At 36.2% G+C, this 9,230-nt stretch overlaps 1 long non-coding RNA gene across 1 annotated transcript in view; it reads right to left on the reverse strand.

Moving 5' to 3' along the window:
* Window positions 1–688: 688 nt before the first annotated feature.
* LOC109368223 overlaps window positions 689–9,230 on the reverse strand; it is a 38,862-nt gene continuing 30,320 nt past the window's right edge. Inside the window, exon 3 of the long non-coding RNA XR_004160221.1 lies at window positions 689–740. This is a non-coding gene — a long non-coding RNA (uncharacterized LOC109368223). The remainder of the gene's footprint in view (window positions 741–9,230) is intronic.

Raw genomic sequence — 9,230 nt, forward strand, 5'->3', positions numbered from 1 at the left:
AGAGATGAAGAAGAAAATTTAAAGAGTATTTGTTAAAATTTAAAAGAAAACTACATGTTTTCAGAACTTGAACTTTATTACAGAAAATGGGGGAAATAGGTCAGGGCAACAGATGTACATTTTCTTTTAACTTAGCCAGAACATCACTGCCTGAGAGAGGAATAGTGATGGATAGATCATGAAGAACTCTGTATGTCAAAACAAATCTTTTCCAGTATTTTTTACTAGCATTCTGTAAGAGTAATTGTAGAGGTCAACTTCTTCATGTAATTCATGAAGCCCATGAACCTGCCCCCACGCCTCCCCCCAAAAAATAGGGAAATTAACTAAATTCACTGAAAGCAGATTATGTACACTTCTGATGGCAACTAAAAGGTTCTCCAATAAATGCATGCACTTGTAGCAAAATACTCAATTCAATCATTTATATCAGAAAACTTCACGTTCAGTCTCTCTGAACTTCTGTGACAATCTGTGTATCACAACTTTGGACACACTTCTCAACTCTCTTTTGTAATCCCTAGTCTGAGTTTAAAACTTATTCCAGTTCTCCTGCTTGCAACTTGCCAAATAAGACAGCTTGCTCTGGATCATGATTTCTACACAAGAGAAGCCTAGAAAAAAAGATTAGTGTATAAATAGATTTATAAAATCTATAAATAGATTTTCAGATTCCACAAGTTACTTACCTTTTCTGTATCTAAATTCAAAGTCAGCCTTCCAAAGGATGCCTTTCACTTCTGTAAACATAGAATTTATTTACTTTATAGAAGAGATAGTCATCAAGTTATCATGTATGTAAGTCCCCTTCTCAAACATTTTAAAGAATTCATTGCCTTTTTAATACCTGCTTGCCCATTGTTTTCTCTCTTTTATATGCAGGCAAATGTATACAGTGCAGCATTGCTGAAAATAGTCTTTTTTTTTTTTTTAATTCTCATTTAGCACATTTGAATAGTAGCAGAAACATGATAATTGAAGTGCCTACAAAGAGAATTATGGTAATCGGGTGATTTTGCAGTTCATTCTTTTGTAGAATTAAATTAAACCTGAGTTTAGGAGCTTTAGTTTATTTACAAAATCCTTTGTATCAGTGCTGCCTTGAAGGCTGAAATGAACTTGTCTTTCACTTTTCACTTGCACAGAAGGTGACTGCAGTGCCTATGTTATAGTTTAATGAACTTTAGGGTGACCTATAAATCACAGCATCTTAATCTTATAAGATGTATTTTGTCAAGTCTGTAATGATTTTTTCTGTCCAGAGTGGCACGTTTTCCCTAAATAGCTCAAAGTACTGTCTCAAGTTGGCCTCTGCAGATTTTGGAAGTACTGATGTATGGAAAAGAATAGCACATATTTGTATTCTCACAATATTTCAGCTTTTCTAAGCAGAGAAGGTGGTGTTATGCATGAAGATTGGAAGCCAGATATTTGGTGCTAGCTTCAGTGTTCTCAAACCTATTTTTGTACCCCTAGCCAAATGAGTGTTGACACATTCTGTACACATTCTGTTATCCACCCACACTCATGCACTGTATTGAGCTGTTGAGAAGATGAGAATCGTGGCAGTTACTACTCCCAGAGAAAGAGCACAAACATCAGCTCCACTTTGAACCTTGTTGATCTTAGCATTCATTTTACTGACATCAGATGTGATAGGTATCTGGGACAACGAACCAAACCTAGACATTGCATGAGATTGTCACACCTTAGTTGATTAGGATAGAAAACGACATTTAATCTGATGCTAATCTGTGTTTTGCATGGAATAGGCCATCCATTAAGAGGGAGATAGCAAACACAAGGATCAGAAACATTATTAATGCTTCATCCATTTTCATTTCTGTATTTGGTGCTTTATTAATAAGCTTCCCTCTTTCCCTCCTCCCTCACCTCAGTTAAGTTACTTGATAAACAAAAGTGATGGAATTTAGTGGCATGTAATTTATATTATTATTCCAATCCAGCTTTCTGTGCTTTCTGTGAAGGCATTAATACAATATCTATGTGATTGGATTCATAACTTCACATAAGAGAAAATCATACTAACCTGAAAATTATTTTATACCAAACTAATGACTCCATCTGATGTTTCCCTGTCATTAGAAACTAATGCAACTGAAACATCATAGGATGAATCTAATTCAGAATTCTTTCAACTGAAATCCTGAGCTGTATATGTATGTAAAATACCTACACATTTGGGTTTTTTTGCATAGTGCTGAAGGTTCATCCAATAGAACTTTATGTGCAGCCTGAGAATAAACACACATAATTAAATGTATGTGGGGGGGGGAAATAATAATAAAAAAAAAGGATGCAGTGAATAAAAATCAATGCCTTAACAAAATTTTACTATGAAAACAAATTGCAGTTTATGTTCTTCATAACTTAGCTTCCTGGACTGCAAGAATTATCCAGGTGTCAAATAATTTTGGAAGAAATACTCATGCTAGCATATTGTGTGTAGCAAAATATGCTAATCCTTAAGAAAGGTTATCTGTACACTTACTGTTAAGAGGTCTATGAAATATAGACAATCCATAGTGTAGGTATACCAGGCAAGTCTGAAATGATAATACTTCCAATTGCTTAATATTGAGTCATTATTATTCTTAAGGTAATCACTTTATCAGCTTCCCCATACAATAGTGTGATGGGTTGGCCACAGTCAGCAGCCAATCATCCACACAGCTGCTCATTCACTCAGTCTTTCTCCAGCAGGATAAGGGAGAGAAAAGGAAGACCAGAAGTGAGAAAACTGGTAGGCTTAGGTAAAGACAGTTGTGAAGAAGAAGAGGAGAAGAGGAGAAGAGGGGGAAGAAAAAGAGAAGAAGAAGGGGAAAAAAAGAGAAAAAGACACACAAAAAAACCCCACAAATCACAAATGGTGCAAAGTGAATCAATCACCACTTCCCACAGGCAGATTGATGCCCAGCCATAAGCAATGGCTATCTTGGAATGCAATCCCCTCCACGTTTCCTCTAATCCAGTATTATTGCTGTTCCTGGTGTTACATATAATATAAGTTATCCCTTTGGCCAAGTTGGGTCAGCTGTCCCAGAGGTGTTCTCTTCCAGCTTCTTGCCCATCACCAGCCTACTTTCAGAGTGGAGTGGGAGGAAGAAGAAAGTTTCAATTGATAAAAAGAGAATGACCTAGTGCTATGCAAGTGCTGCTCAACATTTGCCAAAACTGTTTTATCAACTCTATTCTGCCTGCAAATCCAAAATACAACACCATATGGGCTGTTTCAAAGAAAGTTAACTCCATCTTGGTCAGTGCACATACAAATTGATTTGTTTTTTCAATTAAGAATCTCAGAGAATTAGTACTGCTTTGGAAAAAAAGGCATCTCAACCTAGTGATAATTGAAAATTGCGGTCCATATAGTGAACTATAGTATGTTTTAACCCTTTATTATCTTTTGGGAAAATAATTTCTTCTTTTCTGAGCATGGAAAGGGAGAGTTCACAGAATAAATGTTCACACAAAAGCACCTAATTACTAGCATAGCCTGTTAATATTTCTCCTGTAATGTATGCAGGAACACTCCATACGATTAAAGGTAAGTGCTCAGGTGCAAATTTACTATCATAAATAAAGGTATCAGTCTTTACAGACCACTAGCCTGTACATCAAGTGCCTGTGCAGTGTACATCAAGTACTCAGAGCTCATATAGGTCTACAGCTCTCTCTGTCTGACTGGAACTGATGTTGCTGCTGCTCCTCCTTCTCCTTTTCCTCTTCCTCCTCCTCTCTGCCATCTTAGAAATGATTCCTTCAGATCTGAAAGAGTACTTGAGATCATCAGCAAACATGCACAAATCCAAATAGCTATCCACAGAGTGCAAGTTATCATTTTAAGGAACCAGGTATTGATCATAAACTGTGTGAGAATCCCTTTTATAAGACTGATAACAAAAGAAGAGTTCAATATATGGAATTTATTATCTTGGTCTGAAACTAACATTTTTAGAGAAGAAAGACTACTGGTTGGAGTGTTTCATTAGAAGTAAGGCTGGAAATACTGTAAGAGTTGAGGGTGTGAATACAGAGAGCCTAATGTTATATGCTTAATACTGATTTGGGAAAAGTTATATGATCTAAATTTATGACAGGATTAGTAGGAGCATGCTGAGTTTTGGTCAGTGTTCTGCAGTTAAATATAACATTGGGGCAGGGGTTAAAATTAAGGTTAAGATTTAAGTTACAAAACAGGCTTGTGAACTAAGTTAATAAAGGATCTAACCTTAGGTAAGCCTGCCATTTTAGAATCAGAGCTAGTTCCTCAGAGGTCTATGGAAAAATTCTGAGTTTTAACCAACAAAATCATATTCTCTAAGGTTCAACCTATGGCTAAGTGGGTGCATAAAAACAGAGGGAGTTAAAAGATGTAGGTAACAATGAGATCAGAAGGGTATGGTAGTCCTACTTTGTGTCTGGTTCCACCATTCTGGCTTAGAATACATACCAAAGTTAGGTGCCTAGCAGAATTGTGCCTAGCTCAAAAAACTCAGCATAATCCCTTAGGTCCAAATAACACTGCTATTAGCACAAAAAAGCTCAATAAAATCCTTTAGGTCCAAACAACACTCTTATGTTTAGCCTAGACATTCTGTCTAAGCACAATACTAAAACAAACCCTCATCTCTCTGCATTCCTTGATCCAAGCCTTAGATTTAACTCAAGTGCAGCTTAATGAAAGTCACCATAGTTCCCTTCACATACAGCTTGACAAGCCCTAAAGTTACACTAGTGAACATTTCTAAACCAAGAACTGATTACATCTCAGAACTTAGTACATTTCAGTGTCATAACAAATTTCTACACCTTCACTTAAGAGTAATTGCACTAACAGTCCAGTCATCTAACCTTACAAGCAAACTAATAACAGGAGGTCCTCATATTTTCCATTTCCAGAATAATGTACTATAAATTTAAAGACCTATGATTCTGTACTGAGCTTCATGCATTGGCCATCACTTAGCCTAATATAAACTCGTGGCTAGAGTCAGGGTTCAGGTTCAGAAATGCAGGAAGGCCTGAAGTGTAATCAGTGCTGGCTTTAATTAAATTGAGTGATCTTTAGATTGATCCTATCAGACTGATTGCTTTAGGAACTTATTGTGCTCTCTGCTAGTCAGGTTTCACAATTGAAGCCAAAGCTTTATGTTCAAGAATAGACTTTTGTTGTGGACATGAAGTGGCCAAAGATCATCCCTACCTTCTACATCTTTCCAAACACAGACATAATTACAACTCAGCACCCCTCTGACACTTTTTTAAACCTTATTTCTAGCCCTTAACTGGCAATAAATAACTCTAGAACAAAAGACTGTTAGATACAGCACTTACTTCCAGAGCAGTATTCTGTAATGTTATACATAAGTCTAGGATCCTAATGCTACTCTTGGACTTAATTCTAGAGCAATAGATCAAATCCAGCAAGATTTTGGTCATTTAAGAAAAGTTAGAAAACCTCTCTAAACTCTAAAACCTATCATGTTGCCAACAACAAGGCAGACTTACATATGACGCAGAATAAATTTGATTGAAGAATGCCAATGAAATTCAATATTAGTGGTAGTTTAAAAGAAAGATTTTGTCATAGTTTTTAAGCATCAGGATTGAGAGCATGGTTAAACACATTTCAAAATTATTAATTTCTAACTTTAAGAAACAGCAAAAAAAAAGATTTAGATCATGGGAATGGACTATGAAAATAACAGTACCTTAGTTTTTAAAGCAAAGAAAAAAAGGATTCACTTAAAATACAAATATCTATATTACTCAGCTGTCACACTAAACTCTTTGTTCAGAGTATCCTTCAGAAGACTTTACAGAGCCTAGTCAAGCCCTTTAAATTACACTTAAACAAATGTGTATGTCAAACCAAGCATCTGGTTTGAAAGGTGTGGCAAACAGCTTGAGTACACAGCAGTGAGATACAAAAAGAGAATATGATAGAGAAGAGTAGCAGAAAAGAAAAAGATACAGAACACAGATAGATTAACTGCAAGATCATAGGTATTTTAGAAGCTGAAGGAGAAATAAAAATCTCCACATGATTTATAAAAGCAAAAAAACAAAAAACAACAACAAAAAAAGTGCTTTAGCACTTAACAATGCAGCTCTTAATAATTCATTAGTTTACTACAGAATTCCTTACAATTAATGCAAGTGTTATTTCTCATAGACTGTATTATAGCACAATAATATATATGGGAAAGAACAGATAGCAGGAATACTTTCCTATATGATCTGGTATGATTAGTGTAAAATGAGGCTTGTTTTACATTCATTGGTCAAATGCTTCTCCTAAGATCTATTTGCCCTATTAGCTTGGGATATATTTCTCTCCCTGATGAAATGAGTAGGGCTCGTGTGTGCGTGTGTTCTTCCTGTAAATCCTTATTTAGCAACAGGAGGGATTTCAATCATTGACTATCATACTTTTGGAATATCTTCTATTATATCCTGAAAAATGCACTGATGAAAGTAAGTATCTACTCCTCATTCTATTGGGATTATTTGTTCCCACTGAAACATCTTAAAATGATGATATTTTATCCACCCACATGTAGAAATAAAACCACTTATTTGAAAAATCCTGCATGGAACTAGAAATGTTTATTACAGCAGATTTGGACAAGTCACATGTTATTTCCAAAGATACCTTTAACTCAGATAGACCTGGTACAACGCACCCACTATCAAAGGCAGAAAGGTTGCATGTGGGATGTAAGATAACTGTGGGCCAAGGTGCAGACAGTGACAGGACAAAGGCCACATCAGATGGTGGCTACCTGCACCACCAACTGCAGAAAAAATATGACCAGTCATGTAATTCTCAAAGGCCTTCAGAGTTTGACATCACAAAGACCCTATCAAGGTCAGCATGTCTGTATCCTCTGTGCTCTGTGTCTTTGGAGTTTTTATCCTGTCTGTAGAAGTTTGAACTAGATCCAGCTTTCCAGAACTGAGTCAAAAATCAAAGCCTACCAAAACAGAAATGCCCACAAGTGATAATGAACATTTGACTTCCTGGAGAAAATGAAAAGTTATTTGACTACAGCACTGGTTATCCCCTGAAACTAACCGGGACTTGAGAGAGACAAAATAGAAGAAATGAAAGGCGTAAAAACAGTTCTGCAGTTCAATAACCTTTGTATATGTGTATGTGTATAAAATTCTTTATACTGCTGCTTATAAAAAGTTTTTTTATCTTAAAAAAGTTTTGTTACTGACCTCTTGCTCCTACCCACCTTGCCATGGACAAAGGTGCCAGCTATTAGAGCAGGCTACCCAGAGCCCCATCCAACTTGGCCTGGAATACCTCCAGATACGGGGCATTTGCAGATTCTCTGTGCAAACTGCTCCACTGCCTGAATCATAAATATAGTGTATATAATTAATATCATGGTGCACCTTCCTTGAGGAAGAGTACACACAAGAGTAAATGCAAATAGAGCAAGGTATCCACCAGAGTCTCATAAAACACATCAGTTTTTACCTATATAAATCTAAATCTTTAAGACCTTTTCTCAAATTCAGAACAAACTGTGATTCCTTGCAAAGAATATCTCTGTTTGATGCTACAAAAAGAACTCTGAAGACTTCTGAGTTTCCACCTAGTGATAATTCTGGTATATTCCAACCTACAATACTTTTTCAGCTTCTCTTCATGTGGGGCTGTATCATTATTTTTCAATTTAAAATTAGCTCTTGAATTGGTATTTTCAATATTTCTCTGAAACTGACAGCTTAGAGAATTAGAAAGTTCAATAATTCAGTTCTCAAAAATGAAATTCCACTGTTCACAGGAAGGGCTGTTTAGCACTCTAGAAATACAAGCAAATACATTTTGTTTCATTTATACTGTCTCTGTTCACCTCCTGTAACACGCAAGTGGTTTGCTTCTTAGAGAAAACATTTGTTTAGATGCAACTGCAAAATGTGTTCTTTGATCACTGCAAATAGGTGACTTCTGCCTATGGAATGTTTCCACCAGAAGAAATATTGTTATTTAAGCTAGTAAGATGCCATTGTGCAGCATGTTCTTTGGAAATCTTTGTCTGTTTTCTCTACTATTCTTGGAAGATCAAAACCGAAAATTGAACTACAGTCACTGTTATGAGGACTCTGGATCTGTGTAAGCAGCTCAGGCCAGCTCCTGTTGTAGTAAAGTGTTGAGGACATGACATAATTACAGATCAAATTTTTACTCTCTTCTGGTAGCAAAAAACTGGGTAATTTTGCAGGGCACAGTAATCACACGCTCAGGACCAAACTGAGAACAAGGCTGTGGTTTTTGCCTAGTTAGATGAATAGTTTGTGGGTAGGCTGGAGGAGGGGGAAGGACTGCCTTTCTATTTCCTCCTCTGTGCCTGTGACATGTTACTATTTTTGAGACTTCATTTACTAAACTGGGGATTTTTCAGTCTGTTCCAAGAAAAGAAATAAGTACCCCCACAAGGTATGTATCTGTGTTCAGAGAGCACAAATAGCATGCTAAGCAAGGTATGTGCACTTGCCTGCTTTCTTTCCCCTGAGGGAAACAAAACACATCTGAACAGATTGTCAAAGAAGACTACATGTTGGAATTAGAGAAAGTATTGCCAAAAAAAATCTGTTCATATTTTATTTGGTTTGCTCTGCCTATATCTGCGAACTATACAGTTTACATAACATTTGGTTGCATGCTTAATCACAAATTTTAAAATGAGCAAATATTCACAGACATTCTGAACTGATAGAAGACTTCACAAAATGCTGTTAAAGAACTGTATGGTCCCAAAATACTCCTACGAATTTCAGATTTATGGTTATCGTAGAATCAGAAACAATAAGAAGATAACATACCTGATTAAACCTATGGTTCCCATAGTGAACACTCACAAATAACACATCGTAAGTACTGGATATTTATCTTCTGCTAATGCATGCTCCCCCCTGAGAGTCTGAGCATCTCTTTCAGCAGTGTAACAATTTTGCAACACACTCATCCATTGCCTGGGAACTAAAAATAGCTACACTTGTCTTCTACATTATTTTCAGTAAATCATTCATTTTATTCTTGTTTAATTGTTACTGATCTCAGCTACCTTCTGCTGAGCAAAGGAAATGTAGAAAATGCAAGTCAAAGTGCTATTTGCAAGGTACACCTTGGATTAGATCCTGTATATATTTAGAAATTCTTTGTTGAGAGACTGGCAGCTTTTTTTTTT

Source organism: Meleagris gallopavo, chromosome 6 (assembly GCF_000146605.3).
Source record: "Meleagris gallopavo isolate NT-WF06-2002-E0010 breed Aviagen turkey brand Nicholas breeding stock chromosome 6, Turkey_5.1, whole genome shotgun sequence".
Taxonomy (NCBI): domain Eukaryota; kingdom Metazoa; phylum Chordata; class Aves; order Galliformes; family Phasianidae; genus Meleagris; species Meleagris gallopavo.